General features: G+C 42.3%; 1 protein-coding gene across 2 annotated transcripts in view; it reads right to left on the bottom strand.

Moving 5' to 3' along the window:
- BACH2 (BTB domain and CNC homolog 2) overlaps nt 1-23,657 on the bottom strand; it is a 357,735-nt gene that overhangs the window by 134,714 nt on the left and 199,364 nt on the right. For both annotated transcript variants that reach the window (XM_082633604.1, XM_082633605.1), the window contains one exon: nt 14,440-14,588. The gene's annotated coding sequence lies outside the window, so the exon portion shown is untranslated. The remainder of the gene's footprint in view (nt 1-14,439; nt 14,589-23,657) is intronic.

Raw genomic sequence — 23,657 nt, 5'->3', positions numbered from 1 at the left:
CCCTGCATCGGCAGGCGGACTCTCAACCACTGTGCCACCAGGGAAGCCCCCCAGCTCCATTTTAGATGCTGTTAAACACCTCCCATCAGGATTCAACTCAGAAAAACTCAAAAGATGTAGCTTGATAGTATGCGGCATCAAGAAGCCGGGACAAAGAAATATGTCCCATGTGTATTATTAGGGCCAATGGCAAAACACCTGGGATCTCCCAATCGATGTCATGCATGAAATGAAAATATAAGATATAAGGTACATACTACCATCAAAATAACATAATACAAAGGCCAAAAATTCTAGTAAGTTTATTTAGGGAGAGACTCTCATTTCACATACAAACTAAGGGCTCCAGACTTTTTGTGTCACTTTAGTAAATAAGGCAATGACCAGAAGCACAGTCCTTGTATGCTAAGGATGGCACGTGATACTAAGACATTTTGCATCATGCCTCTTACACTTAGTTATCACTTTAGAATCATCAACTAACAGCATTTTAAAAAATGTCATTCAGGTGATGGTACCTAACATAATACAGAAGTATCAACCACCTTATTGTGAGCCAAGGTTTCTCCTATCCACCCTCGACACTAGTTTTCCAAGTATCTTGGTTTCACTAAGTTTTATGTTTGGATGAATAAAATAAGATTGTAACTATGGCTACAAAATAAAGACTAAATTACAATACCCTGATATGGATCAAGTAGTATTTTGGAAAGAATAAAAAGTCAAATCCAAGATATTACTGTCACTGCTATCTGTGTCCCCTGTTTCAGAAAAGTTGCTCAAAATCTGCAGTTTGGAAGCCTTACAGAGACATTCTGCAGAATACCATGTATTCTCCTTGTTAACAGATGATCAGAGACGCTTATCAGGTTTGTTTCACTAAGGACAAAGTGTAACACGTATTTTAAAAAGTCCAAATGATGCAGTTTCAACTCTCTATCCATTCAGAGAGGACATCTGCTTTCTGGTTAAGGAGTGGCTGTGACTAATCCCAGAGCAGTTGGTATGGCTTGTTCAAGAACTGGAGGTCAAAGTGGACAAAGTGCCCAGAACACTTCCAGTGGCCAAGAAGGCAGGGGTCCAATTGATGCTCTTATTTTCTTCTCCTAATATTTCCCCCCAAAAGGTGGCCTCACTTCACTGCGGGGGGATAAAAGAAAATAGAAGAAGCGAAAAAACAGTTTTTCTCCACAAACGGCACTCTAGGAATCAACTGTTCTTAACTTGGAATTCTTTCAGGAAATGAAATGTTAGGCGCGGGTCAATTTGTTGCCCTTCGGGATGGAAGGTGATGAGAGGGAAAAAATGTTAGGACAGGATTAAAGAAACGTATGTTCTTATGAAGGCAGGGTGTTGGAAAAGAAACAATGTTACAGAGAGAAGGATGATTACATCCTCACAATGTCTGTATGATTGTCACCAAAAGAAAATAAGACAAGGGCTAGGTTAGAAATGAACATCTAGTATCACCAGCTACAAATGACAAGAAAGGGAATCCAGCACTAACCAGTTTATACAAATCAACTTATATTTATTCCCTTGGGGTCAACTGAAACCTATACCCCAGGAGACATGAGGTGCTTTCACATGGACACATTTGTAACCTCTGAAAACTAATCAACAAAGGAGAATATAAAACCGCCAGGTATAATGGAAACAGGTGACGTCCACCCCTGCAGCCAGCTGTGATGTAATATCTTCCGCTTGGTGCTGACAGCCTTCTCTTCTCTCCTCTCATTCCGACACAACGCCTTCAGGTCTGTCTAAGTAATGTAATCTGCTGGAGTGGAACTCCCTGGATACCCTGGTGCAGCCCTTGGTGACGGTATCATTTATACTGCACAGTGTCGTGGCCTGACTCTGATCCACTGGTCTTCACGCCTCATTCAGAGCCGAGCGTGTAATTCCACCTTCCACGGTACCCTTCTGGGGTGTGCGTGGACAAATTTACTCCATTCAGCACTGATTACAAACCTCGGCTGAAATGCTCTCATTAGATTTCTACTTCTCACTCCAGATGTCAATCTTACTGAAAATGCCAATTTTCCCGAGGATTCATCCATTAGCAATAAACTCTAAAGCATTCCGTGACTGAATGCATTAAACCGGCAATGAGCACATGCACTTAAAATACATCATTAGAGTAAATCTCCATTGCAAATGCTTTAGGTCATTCAACCAAAGGAATAATGAGCCCGGCCAGTACCCTCAAACTGCACATGAAGGATAGGTTAAAACTGGCGGTTACGCAGGAAGAAGTAGGTGGTACATTAACGAGATGAATTTCAGAATCTGTGTCATTCCTGAGGAGGGTGTGGTAGGAAATCACAGCCAGAGCTTAATGTATCACCTTCTTTTGCCTATGATTTTTTTTTTTTTTTCGGTACGCGGGCCTCTCACTGTGGTGGCGTCTCCCGTTGCGGAGCACAGACTCCGGACGCGCAGGCTCAGCGGCCATGGCTCATGGGCCCAACCGCTCCGCGGCATGTGGGATCCTCCCGGACCGGGACACGAACCCATGTCCCCCTGCATCGGCAGGCGGACTCTCAACCACTGTGCCACCAGGGAAGCCCTTGCCTATGATTTTTACAGAAACTTCAGTCTGTGGCAAAGTGCAATAAGACAGGCAAAGATAACAGGGAGTAAGGTGTGTTCATGGAAGGGACTGAGGCTGTATCTGCAATGCTAGGAACTTGTTAGTCACCTAGAATGATCTGCTCTGCCTGAAAAGCATTCTTCCATTTCTTTCAACAGGAAAAAAAAAAAAAAAAAGGAAAAAACAACACTCTCTGGATGCACTGAAAGAACCTGGGTACCATTCCAATGAAAGAAAGGCTTTACTGGTGTAGTTAACCTGAGAAATATCTGCACCCCACCGGACTAATGGGTCCTAACATGAAAGATCCAGAAAATCCAATGATGATGTTAACATATACATTACAAATCAGAGATTGTATCTGTGATTGGGGTGGTAGGACAGACCATGAAAAGAAAAATTTGGAGAGAAAAAATATAAAACTAGCAAAATACATCAATTGATAAAAGCAAGCCATCACTGCTTTATACCTGCACCATGTTTTAATTCCTTAGCTTATTGGTCTCATTTATCACTTCTGGCCAGGTCCCAAGTGAGGCCAAGTCAGGGTACAGTCATAATTTCTTTATTAATTTGATAAATGAAGAAACTACATCCCAGGAAGGTCACGGAGGAGGCTGAAGAATCTGATGTGAACTCTTTAGCATCTAATACTAAAGATTAACTAAAAAAGTTAAGTGATACCTACAATGATGACCTTCTTATGAAATATGCAATGTATTTATTTAATGGAAAACTTTGGTGGGCAGAAAAAGACTCCTAGAAGGGCAGGTATACGTTACACTAAACAAAATGATTTGCAAAAAATAATAAAAAGGAGAAGAAACAGTAATTGTTTTCTTCTTGTCGGCATCTGGTTATCTATAGGATTGATCAGATGTGATAACAGATGTGATACTGTCTATAGGGAATTAGACCACCATGGAAGCTAATTGCTCCTCAAGTTTTGCCCATTCCCACCTGAAATATTTAAAACCTTTCTTGATTATAACATTAGCGCTCTCTCTTTCATGATGTACATCAGCAGGTATTACAATTAACATGCACAGATGTCAGAACTGAAATATCCACGTTTAAATAAAAAACAAAGAGGGCTTCCCTGGTGGCGCAGTGGTTGAGAGTCCGCCTGCCGATGCAGGGGACACGGGTTCATGCCCCGGTCCGGGAAGATCCCACATGCCACGGAGCAGCTGGGCCCGTGAGCCATGGCCACTGAGCCTGTGCGCCCGGAGCCTGTGCCCCGCAATGGGAGAGGCCACAACAGTGAGAGGCCGGCGTAACGCAAAAAAAAAAAAAAAAAAAAAAAAACAGTGAGAAGGTAAAAATAACTGAGCATGCTCAGCACAGCGCTCACCTTCAGAGGAAAGGGAGGCTTCCATGGTGCTAATTTAACGGCAAAATAAAAAACTGAGCCCCTGGAGAGCATCAGCAGCTGATGAAGAGCCAAACTACTTGCGAAATGACCTGTAGCCTTCTGATTGAGAAACGATGAATAAGAAGCTGATCTTGTGTCCATTTAATTCCAAAATTTGTACCCTGAGCAGTGCGGGGAACCCCACAAATGCCCTGAAATTCTCCACCACATTTGTATGATGCAACGGCACGAATAAGCATCACCATCACCCTTTTACTGAAGGTTGGCTTTGTGCTTCACGTACGTGATCTTATTGACTCCCCACCAGCACCCTATGAGGTAGGCACTACCCCGTTCCAGTTTTTAATGAAAGACATCCAGGCCTAGGAGAGGTTCAATAACTAGATCAAGGTCAACAGGTAGCTAAGCCAAGATTTGAGGCTGGGTCCTCTTTCTCCCAAAGCTCTTGTCTCACTTTAACTATCCTGCCTCACCATCTGCTGAGGTTGGAGACACCAGTGGGGAATGTGATCTGCAGTCATCAGTTTCCAGAAGCTTCTGGAATGACTGCTCTCTTGACTCATCTTATTTCCCAAATGACATCAAACTGCAAGGCTTCAGCACACTTGTAGACATTCTCGTTCTTTGGAAATGTCACAGCCACTCAGCCAGTAGAACAGGGACAGCACCATCGTTGGGATCACGGAGGTGCAAATTTCCCTGTGAACACTGACACCACCTCTCTTGGGTGTTTCTTGTAGCCACAAACCGACACGTTACCACTTACTGTGGTTGCAGGGGACTCGGCCGTCAGATGAAGGGAGTTTTTACTTGGTTAACTGCCCCTCTGACGTCTGTGTCCACAGCAGGCCTGTGCCTGCCGCTGTCCACCCCCCACCCCGTCCCTACGCGAACCAAAGGGTTCCAATCTCTCCGCAACACTGCTAAGAAATCCCTCCCTTGCTGTTCTATGAGTCGACAAGACACAACTTTCTAACAATGAGCCGAGAAGATGGATGCTGTAAAACAGCATTTCAAACAAGGCAATTACTATTCAACAAAAGATTCAAGGATCCCATCACTATTTCTTGCGACACACCTTGTTTACGTATGAGTTGTGCCTTTCTTCCTTCAGAAAGGGAAAATGCTGATAAACTATCGCAGGTAGACACACAGCGCCCAAACCTGGCCGCCTTGCTGCTGCTGAAACAGAGACACATTTATTTCCCCAATGCACCACTTACCAGACAGATGCAAAGATGTGGGCAAGCCAGTCATCAGAATTAACAGAGTGATTGTGCTTGTACTACACATTCTGATTTGTATGAATCTTATTTTTAGCCACGCATAAAGGGCAATAAATGGAAAATCTTATTCTAACCGCTACTCTTTCTGGGCCACCCACACTGCTCCACCTACCATACAAGTCCACAAATGTGAAAACACACACACACACACACACACACACACACACACAAAACACAAAAAAAACCCAAGCCAGGGTTCGTCCTAACAAGGGATGCAAAGCGGCTAAAATGTGTGACATTTTTTCCAGTTTGTGTTTGTACTTGCAGCCTTTTTCTGTATCAGGACTTTCAGGGAAAAAAACGTTGACTTATCTCTGGGCATTTTCAAAGACTCCACGGTGGTGAGCAGGCAGCGCAGTGGCACGCGCGATCCGCCAGGCACCGCCACCACCCCATTGTGAGCTGCCTGTCAACCGGCTTCTAGCAAAGAAACGCACCCCAAACACATTTCTGTAAATTCGGGCAGATGATACCGACAACGTTTCGTTTTGCAACAAGCTCGGGGTTTTAAAAGTTCCTCTAATGAACAAAAGTGACATCAGAAACGTCAACATCTCTAGAACAGAGCAGGCTGTCAAGAATGATTTTGCCAAAGTTAGGGCAATGGCGCTTGTCCTAAATCTGCTCTCAGCGTGCCGTGGGCCAATGCTCACCAAGGCACAACACCCCCTTGCTGTCTCCCTTCCCTTCTCTGCATTTTCGTCTCTGTCTGTTCCATCCAGTCACTCCCCAGGCCTGCAGCTCAACAAGCACGAATGCATACACGCTGTCCCTGCCAAGCGGAGCCGCTGATGTGGAGAAACACCCACCTTGAGAGCAAATAAAAAAAAAATTGAGGAAGAGGATGTTTTCTGGGGGCATAGAGAGGAGAGAGATGAGAGTCTGTTTTTTATTATCATCTCTTTAGACTTTTCATGGGAAGTTAAGTCATTAAGGTCCCTGGGTACCAATCTGAATGCATGTTCCTCTGAGCCCTCTGCAAAGCACAGCAGCAAACACACGCAGGTAAGGATTAATATTTAAAAGACACGAAACGAGTCAACGCTGAGAAAGTCATCTTTACCTGTGTGCTCGCTCATTATCCAGAAACTCGAGGAAATGCTGTCATCCCGGTAGCTGCACACCCTGCAGAGCTCACACCTGCTTCTGAAGAGTAGCGCTGATGAGATGGATCAGAAAATCTTTCGGGGGTTAGAGTCCACTAGCGTCAGAACCCCTGACTAGTGTTGTAAAAACACGGGTAATTAAGTGTTACGAAAAAGTGGGTCACCCACGACTGAGGTAGAACCACACCTCCCCACACTAGACTCCAAATGACTGTGCTGTGACAGGGTGGGAGGGGTCTGAACACAGCGAAAGCAAAACTTTTATGTGGTGAGAAGCGTTTTAGTTTTCACTGGTTTAGGTTAGAGAAAGTTAATCTCAATGTCAACTGCAAACCAGCTCAACTTCTTAGTGAGTTTTTGAAGTTTTACAACAAATGCTGGCTGTTCGTGTCACGGGAAATTCAGAGTCAGTGTCACAAACAGTCCAAGGGACAGTCTTAGGTTTCTGTGACAGGCCTGTCGCGACGAGCGAACGCCGTGACTCAGGGAAGCAAGGAGGTCAAACCAAAACTGAAGGCAAGGAACCGAGTTCTCACCATCCACATGAGCATCTCCTTCTCCAAGGGAGGCTCAAAGCACTGCAGACCGCTTCCCACACCAGTACCCAATCCGGGCATTCGATACAATGGCGGGCATTTACCAAAGCATCTTTTGATGACTGTCTGAACCAGGCAGGATATATACCTGGACTGAGCACATTCGTTCATCGGTCCCTTAAGAGCTACAGAAATTTTAGTTCAGATCAGTACCCGCTGTGTCCCTATTATATACAAGGACACAAAGGATCAGAAGGGACGCAGAGGGAAGAACTTAGAAGGACCTGCTTTTAAAGAACCCAAGTCTTGTACAGAGGATGCTGAGACCGCACCACACCCAATGCCTAATATGGATCATTCTTAAAACACAAAAGCTCTTCTAGCGGCTGTTTACTAAACACTTTCTGTTCTACTGACGGAAGGTTTGTGGGTGGCATTCCTTCAACCTTTCTCAGATGACTCCTTTAACAATCCCCTTAATTTGAATCTGGGTTTGCTTTCAGCGTTCAAAGCCCTTCCTCACTTTGGCTAAGAGTCAGGCTTCATCCTGATCCAAAGTCGAGCTCTCTCCAAAGGGAAGCACAGAGATAATGCAGCACAACCCACGCCATAGCCCGAACACCGTACCAGAGGAATCTGAAGAGAAGCTTCTTTGAAGGGGGATAAAGCATGAAGAGTCGAAGGAAAACTCTCTGGTTCAGAGCACAAGGAGGGCTATATCTGAACGTAAAATTGGAATTTTACTGGAGTCCACGTTGTTTGGAGTATGGTTGGGGGATGGGGGGAATTTGGGTAATCAACCTCTCCCACTTCTGCCAAATTGTCTTAGAGTGCATCAACTGTGAATTTTTAAATACCTAGAACACAATCAGTTGATCTAACACTAAAACCATCTTGGTCCTCATTAAATCTTTCTTTTATGATTCCAGAGGCCCACTAGGATCTTGCAGGGCCACTCAAAAATCATTTTTATTGACAGAATACAGAAATGAAAAAAAACCCAGTTAATAGTGATTTTCACTCCATAAAGGCACTGGTGAGTCTACAGAGGTATCTGTCCTTGCAAGAGTTGATGACTGTAATTTGAAGGGAGAAAAATAAACGACTAGGCGATCACTGTCCTAGAAAATGATATCAAACGCATCATTCCTGAACTCCACCAATTTGTGGGATGTCAGCAGGCCAGAGTACTGCTTGTAAATTGGGAATTAGTTGATAAAATGAAAAAAAGTCTGGAAAAACACACAAAAGTAGGAGTTAACAGGTAGGTTGTATCTGGGTAGCTGGATGAAAGGGAACTTATTTTCTTTATTCTCTTCTGTTATTTTATAAATTTTGTACAATAAACATGTATTACTTTTATAATCAGGAAAATAAAGCTACTTCTGTTTTGATAAAAGGAAACAATTCTCTGATTCTGATCTTTTTAGTCACTAAGGACACTTAATACATTGGATCTAATATAGTAATCTGGGCTGGTGACAAAGCAGACATGAAATACAGGGAAAATCTGCTAGAAACAATAGATTATAGCTTCTAGTTAAGCATGACAAGGACGCTTAAGAATCCTGCTACACTACAGAGCTTTGCAAATACTTTTCTTCCTCACCATGACCATGGTCTGGGCACTCTCCAGTTGTACCAGAGCTCCACCCACCAGGGGCCTCACAGTGATCAGTTTAACGGGAGTGTCCTTGGAAGAGGGTAGCTATCCCTTGGGTTAAATTACAGCTCAGAGAGAGAGTTGTCACTTCCTTAGTACAGGCACATCCAAAAAAGAGCACACAAATAATTTCGAAAAAGCAACAGATTGGAAACTAATTAGAATAAGGTGACAAACTATTCGTACTACAACTGACATCACTTGGTGACCAGCTCTGTCATATGCATGGCTGAGTTTATTTGGAGATTCACAGGGAATAATACCTTTTGAAATTTGGACCTGTATATTACTATGCTGGTCACATCACCCCTCTCTGTACCATGAGTGTATATGCAGAGAATGAAAATTAATTTTGATGATGCCTTCAGCAGAACATAATTGTGAAACAATATGTTATAAATAATCACGTACATTCTTTAAAAAAAACAGAATGGCTTCAAAAGTATGCCAATGGTTCCCCAATGACAATAAGAACTAAATATATATGTTCATGAAATTATTATCTTACCAATCTTATCATTAACATCACAACTTTTAGAGCGCTTCCAAACATAATAAACAGAATAAATGTAAAGAGAATATCTGAGATTTAAACTCTGGCACTGCAAAGGTGGTAAAAGCCAAAACTTGCACAGTTTCTCAAGAATAAAAATGAATTGTATATTTTTTCTATTCTAAGTCAACATTTTTAGTTTTTTTTTTTTTTTTTTTTTGTGGTACACGGGCCTCTCACTGCTGTGGCCTCTCCTGTTGCGGAGCACAGGCTCCAGATGCGCAGGCTCAGCGGCCATGGCTCACGGGCCAGCCGCTCCGCGGCATGTGGGATCTTCCTGGACCGGGGCACGAACCCGTGTCCCCTGCATCGGCAGGCGGACTCTCAACCACTGCACCACCAGGGAAGCCCTAGATTATTATTAAGACACAAAAATAGGTACAATAAAACCTCAGCTGATTAGACTATTTGAAGACAAGATGAGTTTTTGGTTTGTTTCAGTTTTCCCGTGAATTGACAGACAGTTAGAAAATGCTTTTTGTTGAAAACGTTTCCAAAGCAGTTTCTTCTCCTAATTTTAAAGGATTTAACCATTCTCAGTGATTCAGCAGGTCAGTGTCACCAACTACAAATATCCTCCAGGGTATATTCTCTACCTTTACTAAACCAAAGCTATCTTGTTTTCTGAATCTTTATCACTGAAAAAGGGAAGTGGGATGTGAGCGGTAGGGTGGGGTATGGGAGGGGGTGGGTAGGAAGTATGAAGGCTAGTTAATTCAGGGTTCTGGTAACTTGGGTCCCAGGTAGCTGAGCCATCGCTAAATACGAATTCAGTGCCTGTAACCAGGCACATCTGATCCTTGGGGCCATGAAAGCTGACCAGGAGAGCCCCCGAGGGTCGGTCTTTGTTCGTTTTCTCTACCTCATGTCTTTTCCTCTGGGTGACTGTTGCGGGGAATCTGTGTCAGGGTGTCCATCCAAAAATCATGGTCTCCAAACTCCTGGGGCTGAATTTGTTTTGATTAGAGTCTATATCCATGTCGTTTCAACTCACGCTTAGGGTACCAGTAGCTACGTGTGATGTCAAAGATGAATAAGCACCTACTTCTCCTCTCTCTTAGACCTTGCTCACCTGGATTTTCTTTTCTATAAAAACCTTTAATTCCAGTTTTTTGATATTTTAGCAGCTCCCTATGGCAACTGACTCCAAAACCTTTGTTGCTACGCCCTGTTGTCCATCACCTAAGTGAAAAGCATGGAGAGTGTATTTCTCAGCAGGTCTGGGAAGTCGGGGGTGGGAATGAGCGACTGATTTATATGTATTGTACTTCATCTTTGATGACTTTATTTCACCTCTTTTTTTTTTTTTTTTTTTTTTCTTTTTGCGGTATGCGGGCCTCTCACTGTTGTGGCCTCTCCCGTTGCGGAGCACAGGCTCCGGACGCGCAGGCCCAGCGGCCATGGCTCACGGGCCCAGCCGCTCCGCGGCATATGGGATCCTCCCAGACCGGGGCACGAACCCGTATCCCCTGCATCGGCAGGCGGACTCTCAACCACTGCGCCACCAGGGAGGCCCTCACCTCTTTTTTGGTTGTACCTTTTCCTTGAGCCAAACGCATACATAGTCATGTATGTATGTACGTATATGTATACAATATGTATGTATGTATATGTATATAATGCACACACATGCACGCTCACATATCCAAGTGAAGGAGAAAGTGGAATAATTTAGGACAGAGGTTTTTGAGCTCTTTGAAACTATGGATCCTTATGCACCACTCTTCAGGAATTACAATCCCTGGTCAGACCTAAGGGCAGGGCCTGAAAGGAGTAAAGTAAAATAGTAAAGTAGTAAAGTAAAGGAGACCTGAGGGAAACATGGCTACTAGCCCCGTGAGAATTCACTGATCATTCTGCAAGGCCAGCTTTCTAGAAACCTAGAATAAGAAGCAAAATCCCCCCGACAAAGTAGGACCCAAATGGACTCAGTGGGTTCAATCCTGCACGTTTCTCACAGGCCTGCAGGTCACTCATACAATTGTTTTGTGATTTATGGGTACCATAATGCCCAACATTACAGAGATTTGGTGATGGGGGATGAACTGTCCTTCATCGGGAGAATGTCAAACAGGCATTATAATTAGAAGCCCTGTTGCAGGAGGACTATTTGCTACTAATTTTCTTTCCAAGTTTCCATTTTCTACTAGGCTTCAGTCTGTGGCAAGTCTATATCCCCTGGTTCCTGCTTCCACATCCGCCTCCACTGCTAAGACCTGTCACCTGCCGCCACTAGGCACGCATCCTGGGGCGCGGTACATGGACTCATTTATGATGATACAACTCACATGAACTGCAGCAGCCCCATGACAGGAGCACAGGAGGGTACACGTCCCCTCCATCACAGTGAAGCAGCTTTCCTGCATGTGTAAATGGCATTTTGAAAGAGATGATGGTCATCGATGGCAGATTTCCCTAGTGGTTTCTGACAAATATGTCCTTGTCCCGGTAGGAAACCTATTCCTAAGACTGAAGTCTAACATTCTGCAGGTCCCTTACATTTGCCCAAAGGGGGCCAGGGTAGTGTCAGGGCTGATGGAGGTGTGAGGGACACAGCCATCTGTGCTTCTCCCGCCCTCCCAAACTATAGCATCCCTGTCAAGCACTACTTAGTATTCTGCCCAGTATTCTTAGAAGGAAAGTAAGCTCTGGTATTCAGGGTTTTTTGTGTGTGTGTGGTAAAATACACATAACATTTACCACGTAAATAATTTTTAAGAGTACAGGTCAGTTGCATTAAGTACATTCACATTATTGTGTAACTATCACCACCATCCATCTCCAGAACTTTTCCATCTTCCCAGAGTGAAACTCTGTACCCATTAAACACTAACTCCCCTTTCCCCTATATTCTCAGCACCTGGCAACCACCCTTCTAAATACTTTCTGACTATGACTTTGATTAGTCTAGGTACCTCATATAAGTGGGAGCATATAATATTTGTCATTTTGTGTCTGGCTTATTTCACTTGGTATCTCCATGTTTCATCCACATTGGAGCATGTGTCAGAATTTCATATTTTTAAGACTGAATAATATTCCATTGTATGTATATACCACATTTTCTTTATTCATTCATTGCTGATAGAAACTTGAGTTGCTTCCACCTTTGTGCAATTGTGAATAATGCTGTATGAACATGAGTGTACAAACACCCGTTCAAGACCCTGCTTTCACTTCTTTTATACCCAGAAGTGGAACTGCTGGATCATACGGTCGTTCTGTGTTTACATTTTTGAGGAATCATCATACCGTTTGGTATTCCGTTTTTAAAAATCAATAAACTTAATGTTTTAGTGCAGTTTCAGGTTGACTGCAAAACTGCAGGGAAAGCACCATGGGGTCCCACATACCCCTCACCTCCACTTGCATGATATTTTTCTAGAGATGCGCTAGGCACTTGGTGCCTTGAGTGTTTCACCCAAGGCTGCAGGGAGAGCTTCAGGCAGGTGGCACCAGGGCCGGCAGGAGTCTGCAGCTCCAACTTGCCTGAGGTGTCACAGCAGCCTTCTACCCGTACTGGCTCGTAGTTATTCAACTGACTGACATCAAAGGTCATCTATCAGGAAAACCTGCAGTGTAAACGTGGACACTCCCAGATGCCAAAGCAGGAAAGCAGGGGGGAGATTAAGGAGCCTTCGATCCAACCCATTTCTTTTACTTCTTCGTGAAGATGCTTCATGAACTGAAACTTCCCAGAATGCTGTACGGAATAGCCCATTAGTGCTTGAAGGAGACGTTACAGTTGGTAAAGGTAGAGTGATAATAGGTAATTACATCGCTCACAACTCTGTCAGCCCTAATTCCAACCCTGTTACCAGTCCTTTGGGCGGCTCCCAGAAGACAGCTCCAGATTCATTCCTTTTAGAACTCTTTCACCACCTCTTGCTTTTTTGGTCTTATTTGTCTGATGAACACACGCACTTAAATCTATCTCCGGGATTTTTGGCTCTGTTAACGTTTAGTCAATAGATAATGCTCCTTCATTACATATCTGCTTGGGAGTTGCTTTATGAAAGGTGATTATTCTCAATTTCAGAGAGTTATCATAAAAGAACTGTAAGCCCTAAGTGCAACTTTGAATGATAATATTTACCACATTGAAGTAAAATGTTATAAGTCACAATGCTTATCCACAGATTCAAAATGCCCAGAAATTTCTCAAACATTTCCTGGACAGCATCACTCAGACTATTTTTACACTCAACATTGACTCAATGAAACCAAAGAAAACATGTTGTGTAAAACTCCTACATTGAAAGCTTAGAAATATACAAACTGCATATAGGTTCACAGGCACATCTGTACATTTGCGTGTACACTCCCATATACCCTAGTGTGCATTTGTTGAGCCAAACTCTTCTACTTTATTCTATTAACATGGAATAAAGTGTTCTTGTCCTCGGCAGAGAGGTGACCGGCTTGTTCCAAAGCTAACACAGTAACATGCTGACCTTCCAAAAATGTCAGTCCTAAGAATTTAAAACCCCACAAAACCCTGGACTTGCTGGCTTGGACTGTTTATTAGAGGTGCACCTTCCTTCCCATATGTGATTTGTAAATCAAATCACATTTAAGTGTATGAGAGGAAGGATCATACTGGGATGATTCACTTTGAAAGGGAACAATATATTTCCCAGTCTAGGGGGAAAAAGATTTTCTCTTTTGAGTGTATCTAAAAGCATGATGAGAACACCTGCAAAAGGACTGTAGCTGTCATTTTAGCCTGTTAACAGCACTGTTAGTCAACCCTGTTGAAAGCCAAGGGCAAAGAGTGGCTGGTACTCGCGCCTCTGGAGTCGAGCTGGCACAGAATAGTGACATCTACTTGGCTGGACTTTCAAAGGTGACCGTGCTGAGAAGACCTGAACATTCTCTCTTCCGAGAGATGAGTCCATGTATTAAATAAAGCACCACTACCTTCATTTAGTGAAGTTTCATACACTTTTCTACCTTTATCATTCCTCTTTCAGTCACACTTGAGTTAAAGCAGTGATTCTCAAAGTGGGGTCCCTGGAGCAGCTGCATCAGCATTGCCTGGAAATTTGTTAGAAAAGCCAATTTCCAGACCTACCCCCCAACCCCACGTCTCCTGAGTCCGGTAGTCTGGGCACAAGGCCCAGCAAGCTGGACTTTAACAGGCCCTCCAGGTGATTCTGAAGCAAGCTTATGTGTAAGATCCACTGAGTTAGGGAACCACCAACATGCAGATTCTAACCCCGTTCCCTTCCTCAATTATAATTCTCAAGACACCTTGTTATTATCATCTCAGAAAATTCTTAGCCTTGTTTGGTTGGAGGAAAGAAACCTTAGTCAAAACTTACATGTAATTTTTCCAGGTCCCGTGCTGGCTTCAAGTCTTAGGATGCAGGGAACTGGGTGAAGGGAGAGAAGAGAAGGCTACGGCAATCCATTCAGACATGGACCCCAAAGCTCTGTGGGGCAACCTTGTGACAGGTCAGCGAGTGTCCACCTGATTGGGGAAGAAGACTGTCCATTAGCAGAGGAAACCTTGCATGTTAACGTCATCCCCTTTCCCCTGTTATCCCGCTATACCCCATCCCTTCCCCTGCTTTCATGACCTCTAACTTACTGCGCACCTCTGGACTGGTCCACCTAAACAGAATACTATAAAATAATCCAGGTATCAATGCTGGGGCTCACCCCAGGGGGAAGCACAGCCCTCACCGGGTGCTCTCCTGAACCCCAAGGCAGCTTGGACATAGGTCAACGTCCAATCAGTTATCTCTCTATTGCATCTCATGAATGTTTTGTTTCAACAAATCACAACACCTTGATTTAAGACATACGTGTGGGACTTCCCTGGTGGCACAGTGGTTAACAGTCTGCCTGCCAATGCAGGAGACACGGGTTCGAGCCCTGGTCCGGGAAGATCCCACATGCCGTGGACAACTAAGCCCGTGCACCACAACTACTGAGCCCACGTGCCACAACTACTGAAGCCCACGTACCCTAGAGCCTGAGTGCTGCAACTACTGAGCCCACGCACTGCAACTACTGAAGCCCACGCACCTAGAGCCCGTGCTCCACAACAATAGAAGCCACCACAATGAGAAGCCCGTGCACCACAACGAAGAGTAGTCCCCTCTCGCCACAACTAGAGAAAGTCCCCGTGCATCAACGAAGACCCAATGCTGCCAAAAAAAAAAAAAATATATATATATATATATATATATATATATATATATATATATATATATAAATAAATTTATATATTTAAAAAAAACACATGGTTGTATTAACAAGAAGATACAGGAAGCAAATGATAAATTCGAGAATTCTGATTGAAATGAGATGATTCTCTGATGCCTTGAATATGTTTTTTAAAAAAAATTAATAGTACTTATTTTTTCCTGAGGATAAATTAATCCATGCTTATTATAGAACATCTGAAAAATTTACAGAAAAGAATAAAGAAAAAATAAACATCAACTGTAACCTTGACACTGATAAATCATTCATGATATTTTGTTGTATAGGTCCACAACCCCTTAAATGAAACTCCTGGGCCAGATACACTTCAGAGTTCAGAACTGCTTGGATATTAAAGAGTATTACAATGCTAAACTACCATTTATTACATGATGCCCCATCGGAATCTGGAGCAGCACCCCATAATCAAACCCATTAAAAATCTCTGCAGCAAAATAGATGCATATTCTTATTTAGTCAGATAAAACAGAGCCTCACATGAGTTCAGATCAGGTTTTTCTACCAAAGAAGTCACCAAGAGACCTTTGTGATTTTTGAACCAAAAGGATTCAGAATTGGGGATAAGGGATAGTGGATCAGTATTCTTTTCAGATACACAAAAACAGTCCGAGTTTTGTTTCTACTTTTTAATTCAATATTTTATGAATGTGAGCATTTTCCCAAGTTATTAAAAATTCTTCAGAAACATGCTTTTCAATGCCTATGTAATATTACACCCTGTAGAAAAGGGTTTTGTTTATTTCATTATTTCTCTCATTTTTGGAATTACATATTGTTTTCTTTTTTTTGTTATTGCAAATAACACTTTGAAAGACATATCTGAATATCAGATTGTTTGAATTTCTGAGTATTTTCCTAGGTAGATTCCTAGAAAAAGAATTACGGGGTCAAATGAGCTTTAAGGGTCTTGATGACTTTTCAGAAAAGCTGCACCAACTTACACTCCTGCCTCAGCATGCATGTTTGGTTAATTGATTTAACTACCCACTTTATCATAGACACAGAAAAAATACACTTGCCCATCACACATCTTAACAGAGTTCTAATCAGGGACAACCAAACTTAGATTGTATTTTTGTTCTTCTTACGCAGAAGACAGTGAAGACCTCACTGTTTTCACATAAGAGAGAAATGGGAATAAGGTAAGTTTACCATCAAGTTGCCCTCATTAGACCAGACGGAGTCAGATCTGGGCAAGGGAGGAGTTGCCCCTTGTCCGTAGGGTCCTCACTTGGAAAAGGGTGAGCGGGAGTGTCGAAGTAATCCGCACATCATCGTGACAAGAGAAACAATCATTTTTATTTGTGCGCTGATAAATTCTGCTTCTGGAAGACTGAGGCCTTGTGTTTCCCTTCCATTTGATGTTTTCCTATTTTTTGGACATTTGGCTGCTCCTCAGCATGGCCATCGGAGACCAGAAAGAGATGTGAAGACCGAATCAGACAAGTCCATAATAACGGCTAACCCTCCCGAGTGCTTCTTACGATGTGTCAACTCTGGTGCCGGGTGCCTTGCATGCATCATCTCATGTAATGCTGAGCGCATGGGTACAGAAACTGGTGGCGGTGAAGTTCGAAAGTATGTGCTTGCTCATCAATCCTCTTTCTACCCTAGTAAGTCTGGAGGAATTAAAGGTTTGCAATCTCAAAGATCTCTTCAAGCCTAGTGTCTTGAGCGACTCCAAGATAATCCTAAGACTCAGTGACTCTAAGTTTGGCTATATATCACAAATGTTACCCTTACGCTTTATTTTATTTTATTTTTTTTGTCAGCACCTCCAACAGTATCTTCAAGAAGCAGGGAAAATGGCATAAATAAAAATCCAAGAAAATTCTAGATAATCGTAAACACTTTGAAGGTCCTATATGGACAGGAGGGAGGTTGTATCTCAGAATACAATGGAGAGTTGAGAGTCTGCTATATCTAACACAAAACAGGGTATACACGGAGAAGAATGAGGACACATACATAATATATATTTTAAAAACAACCAAACATACGAACACATTCTTCCCAAATGTGACTACAAATTAGTAATGCTAAATCAGGGTTCACAAGCCCAAGTTCCTTTCCCTCTATAGCTTTTTCTAATAAATGTTCTTTCTCTCTTCCCTTTACATATTTAACCTTACAGGATAGTTGATGTAGAGAAGGCCACAATTTTCATACACTAATAAAAGAAAATCGAAGAGAGATTTTTTGTTATATGGAATGGAATAACCCCACTCTTTCCCTTATGTAGAAACTCCCTTTCTGCATAGTTTGGTATATACTATAAAATGGCAGCAATTCACAGAGAGAAAAAGAGAGGGGAAAACTTATTTTTATTTTGGGAGTGAGTTAAATTTATCTTCTCAATAATCTTCTCTAAAACTAAGGGGTGTTTCTATCAAATCTATCAAAAGACCAAGGATGTATCAAGAAGTGGACCATTTCCTCCACTGTGGCTTCTCTTTATACCTAAAATAGCATTCTCCTGATAATTAGGTGTCAAGTGGGTGGAATGGCTTCTAGGTGATTTTTCTTTGCCACAATTGGATATATGGTTAATTTGTTCAGCACACCAGGCCTATAGGGTGTGAAAAATAAGGTGGTGATAGAGGAAATGACCACTCACCCTCAAAGAAAAAACATACTTTGTATTTTCCAAAGGGCCTAATTATTTGGGGAGGGGGGGAATAAAAAAACAAAATAAACCACCACTAATGACAGAAATGATTACCAGAAGCTCTTTAGCTACTCAAACTGCAAAACTAGCATTTTTAAAGCTAATTACAAATTTGGATTCTCTCATTTAAAAAAATATACTTTGAAGCAGCCCACTTCTGTTTTAATGCTGAACCAAAGTCTGTGCAATTGGCACATTATCAAAGTAAAAAAAAAAAAAAAAGCGTTGCTTGAACAAAATTACACTTTCAATGTCACTAAATCTTGAACTGCAAAATACCACAAGCTAAAAACTAGTAATGCCATGTGGTTATGTTATCTTACATTTACAAGAGAGTTTATAGTTTCCTAAGCCCTAAGAGACTCAGACCGCGGCCGCTCACAGGAGCTTTGCTATCAAGGTCAGGTCATTCACTGCCTCTGAGCTCGACACCTTTCACAGGTTCCTGTGAGGATCAAATGAGAATGCAATCAAGAGAGATTTTGCAAACTCTTAAGACATACATAACATGATGGGTATCATTATATTCTTTTTACTAACAGCTTTGTGGGGCATAGAGATACAAATCCCCATTTCACAGTTAAGGAAACTGACAACAGGAAGACAGAGCAAAAAAACAAAAAATACTGAGTTAGGAGAGTTTTATATCTGAAATGGCCACAAACTAGCTGAGTGACTCTCTGGACTTGATTTCTTCAGTAAAATGAGGGAGTTGGGTGAGATGCTTTTAAAAGGCTTCTTGAGACTAATGGTTCTGTGATCTGCGCCTTGGCCATGGTAGTGATGGGGCAGCTTTAACAACGACTCTTAGGAAGCAGTCTCTCCTGGAGGCCAAGGTCAGCACTTAACCAATCTGCAGTGCTGGGGCAGGGTCCTTGAGCAGCCACCCATCCCATGCATGGGCCATGCCTTAACGAACTCATTTTGCTGGATTAAGGGGAGGTTGGGGGCATCCTAGGCCAATAGCCAGGGCCTCTGGGGCATAGGAAGGAGGTCCCAGAAGAGCTTAAAACAGCAGTTCTTTAGTAACTGGTACAAATATTTCACAATTCTAACAACTAGTGTAGCCAAATAAGTGTAGACCACTGGAATGTCAGTCTGGCTCACAGTCCCACTGTTGTCGGGCTACCAGTTTCAAAGAGATGGCCACCTCTGTGGGCCACCCACCTGTCCTGACTGAGCTCCTACAGTGTTGGAGGAGAGATCTAAAAGGGTTACTTTTTGTCGTATGAGTGCACATCATGTCGCGTGGGAATCTCACTTCAAAAGGACTGGGGCCACTAACTTCTGCTTCTACTAATGATATCCTACCAGGCTGTCTAATACAACTTCCTGTAATGCGGAAAACGTTCAACATCTGTGCTGTCCAAAATGGTAGCCATCAGCCACATGTGGCTATGGAGAACTTAAAATCTTCCTAGTGAGACTGAAGAACTGAATTTTTAATTTTAATCAATTTAAATTAATGTACATTTAAATAGGCACACGTGGTTAGTGGGTACCTTATTGAATGGTGCGGCTGTAGGCTGCTTCACATACTAGTTTTCTTGGCTGTATTTTGGACCCCAGAAGCTCAGAGGACAATACATAATCATCCCTTCAACAAGCACTTACTGACCTCCTGGGTGCTGGGCACCATTCAGGTATCTCAAAACAATGGTGCATAAGACTGCCATGGGGCTTCCCTGGTGGCGCAGTGGTTGAGAATCTGCCTGCTAATGCAGGGGACACGGGTTCGAGCCCTGGTCTGGGAAGATCCCACATGCCACGGAGCGACTGGGCCCGTGAGCCAAAACTGCTGAGCTTGTGCGTCTGGAGCCTGTGCTCCGCAACAAGAGAGGCCACGATAGTGAGAGGCCCGCGCACCGCGATGAAGAGTGGCCCCCGCTTGCCACAATTAGAGAAAGCCCTCGCACAGAAACAAAGACCCAACACAGCCATACATACATACATACATACATACATACATACATAAATAGCCAAGCATTTGAAGCCCTTTAAAAAAAAAAAAAAGATTCTCATGGACACTTCTGCTTTCATGGTGTTTCTCAGCTACACTGATTTCCGAAGACCTCACAAAATCTTGAAGTGGTTCACCAGACTGCGCTTAGGAAAAAGGTGGGTGAGGAGATATGGTAATGCTACACTAAGCATGAAAGCACTGCTTTTTCATTTCTTCATATTTACTGTTAGGAAAACTGGGGGAAAGTTTAAAAAAGAGATATCTGAATGGTTACTGTTCATTCACTTACAAGTAAAGTAACATATCCCAGATAAGGGAAATCATTTGTAAGTAATTACCTCTTGCACAAACTTAAATTTATTTAAAAGAAAAAGTCCGTGGGGCCTGCATTCTTAAGCTAAGAAAAAGTAAATGGTATTTAATTACAGCAACGGTCATAAAAAATACAGGTGGGTCTCCATCTGCAAGCAGTGGGCAAGGGACGTTTATACCAATTAGCTGTGAAATGATCAGGTTTTCCAGATCATCATCAGCCTTACTTACACTTCGTGTGTAAGTAAGGCTGATTGCATTCTTTATCCCTACAACTCAACTCTCAGCTAAGATTTTCACAGTGGCTTGAATGGGATTTGATGAGCAAAGCCCCCTTTGCTTTTCCCCAGGAAACTACAGGTGGGGTTATTTTTATCTACATCACAAATCGAATACCAGCAACATTATTTCTAAGAAACAGAAAAGTGGTTTGGTTTATTGGTTTTCCGATTTCCAGTATTGCTTCCTGTATCCTGTTGTCAGTTCTCTCCTGTCCTGATCACCTTTTCCTACCTTACTTGGATTTAGACTGATAATAAGAAAAGACAAAATATTCAGAATTGTTTTATGCTTTTGTTTGAACCTGAATCCAGGTTTGCCAAAATTTAAGAGAACAGGGATATCACACGCCGGGAAACAGTGTTTTTAAGCTAATTCTCTCCATTGTATTTATATTATTTCTCTTGAGGTGAAAGTATCACCAAGCAAAATGACCTGATTTTCTCAGCATCCCAATGGGGTTGTACTTGGATGACACCATTGGGCCAATCTGACTTTTGAGCTTTAAAATGCCACTCTGGTCCCTCTGTGCAAAGCCACACTATTGGTTTTTAGGGCTAACAAATAACTCTTGTACATATACACAGACATACACACATTCCATCAATTTTTCCCTCTGGGTTGAGTAGAAAGAGAAAGTACAGTGGTCAGAAAACAAGAGTTCAAAACTTGGTTCTAAAATTACAAATTGCATTTCGAGACTACCATCTGCTGGAAAAGGTCAAATCTCAAATGTTCTGCTGGTCTCATGCTGTATAAAAATATTACTAAAAACTTGGTGACAGCTTTCGCAATAAACATGCTAACTTGCAAGTGGCCTTGGAGTCCTTATTCATATTCAGAAGCACTAAATTGAGTAGCCACACACCATTTTATGACCAGAAGGGCTTTAAAAAGAAAAGGGTCCATTGACGTTAATTTTTTGGAAACTACAGAGATGAGGGTTTTTTTTTTTAATCTACATTTCAAACAGAATTTCAACAGTCAGTTGTATGAGGCAGAAGACCTTTGAATCATAGATCTTGTGGCTTTTGTGTTTTGTTCTGCTAGCATGGGAAGGTGATGTGAGGAAATGTGCTTTTTTTTGCTGCAACAGAGAAAGAACTGGGGAGCAGCCATTTCAGAAAGGATGGAGAAAATTAATTTAGATAAAACATTTCTGAAAGTTTCCACTTACACATTTCAGATGCTGGGACCAAGTTACGTCTAGCTGGAGAACCCCAGCTAGAAAATTCACTTCTTTGATACTCAAGGTATTTACGTTCCCAAAATATAGTGGAGAGCTCGTTCAGATTCCTACCCCTCCCTAAGAGGATGGTGCAATCAGAACAACTTGCCATTGACAATTCTGAAAAGAAGCTAAAAAGAAACAAGTGTTGAAAACACACAACCCGATACCAAAGGGGAAAGGGAGGGAGGGATAAATTAGGAGTTTGGGATTAACATATACACACTACTGTATATAAAATAGATAACCAACCAGGACCCACTATAGCACAGGGAACTACACTCCATATTCTGTAATAACCTATAAGGGAAAAGAATCTGAAAAGAATATCGCTGAATCACTTTGCTGTACACTTGAAACTAACGCAACATTATAAATCAACTATACTTCAATAAAAAAGAAAATACACAACCTGAAATAATTTGGGGGTTTCTGTAGGTTTTATAAGGTAAAAAATGGAATACTGGCCTGTATTTATGCATACTAATAATAATACCTTCCATTGACTCAAAACTTCCACGTGCCAGGAACTGTGCTAGGAATTTTTCGGGTATTATTAGCACACCTGGTGTATGAGAGAACCATGGCTCAGAGAGGCAACGTGCCTTGCCCAAGGTCACAGTGGAGGAGATGAGAGGGGATGATATCTAATCTTTATCCACGCCCATCTGACCCCAAAGGCCACCCCTATCCTATGCAACACTGCCATCCACTACACTTTGGGGAGACTACATCCCTCTACCCAAAGGAAACATGATCGCTTTTCCACGTGCTACCAGTAAAATATCAAAGTAAAGTGACAAAGCTGCAGGTCCTTTAGCAATTTAATTATTTGTGCGTAAAGTTGACTAGCTTGTTAGCACTAAAATGGTTATATTTCATGAAGCATATTAGAATTAAAAATTTTTTTCTATTGCAGTTTCTTAAAAATACTATCAGGTATCTATTTAAAAATGACCCAGATCATTCTCTCCAGGTGAATTATAAGCATAGGATACCTGTCCTCTGTCATGAGACACAGCAGTGAAAACACTGTATCTGGTATCTCGTTCTGGGTTCCAGGGTGGTTCCAGCACCACCCTGGCAATGCCCAAATAGAAAATACCCAAAGCAGATTCTGATGTGGCATTTAGGGCTCATGTACCATATTTTCCATTCTTAGGTCAAAGACCATCTATGAAATCAGGCAGTCAGTGACTAAGTTCATCTGCAGGAGTGGAGATGGGCGTGTGTGTAGGGGCTGCCCGTCAATTAGTAAAGGGCAGTTTCTTGAGAACTCGGATGGGCATCAAGGAAACCTCAAACAAAATGAAAAGACAACTCACAGAATGGGAGAAAATATTTGCAAATGATGTGACTGACAAGGGGTTAATCTCCAAAATATACAAACAGCTCATGCAGCTCAATATCAAAAAAACTAACAACCCAATCAAAAAATGGGCAGAAGACCTAAACAGACATTTTTCCAAAGAAGATATACAGATGGCCAAGAGGCACACAAAAAGATGCTCAACATTGCTAATTATTAGAGAAATGCAAATCAAAACTACAATGAGGTATCACCTCACACCAGTCAGAACGGCCATCAATAAAAAGTCTACAAACAAAAAATGCTGGAGAGGGTGTAGAGAAAAGGGAACCCTCCTACACTGTTGGTGGGAATGTAAATTGTGCAGCCACTATGGAGAACAGTATGGAGGTTCCTTAAAAAACTAAAAATAGAGCTACCATATGATCCAGCAATCCCACTCCTGGGCATGTATCCAGAGAAAACCATGGTTCGAAAGGATACATGCACCCCAATGTTCACTGCAGAGCTGTTTACAATAGCCAGGACATGGAAGCAACCTAAATGTCC

The sequence above is a fragment of the Mesoplodon mirus genome, assembly GCF_964341445.2.
Source record: "Mesoplodon mirus genome assembly, chromosome: 10".
Taxonomy (NCBI): domain Eukaryota; kingdom Metazoa; phylum Chordata; class Mammalia; order Artiodactyla; family Ziphiidae; genus Mesoplodon; species Mesoplodon mirus.
Note: the sequence above shows the minus strand (reverse complement) of the source record. Positions and strands in the feature narration are given on the sequence as shown.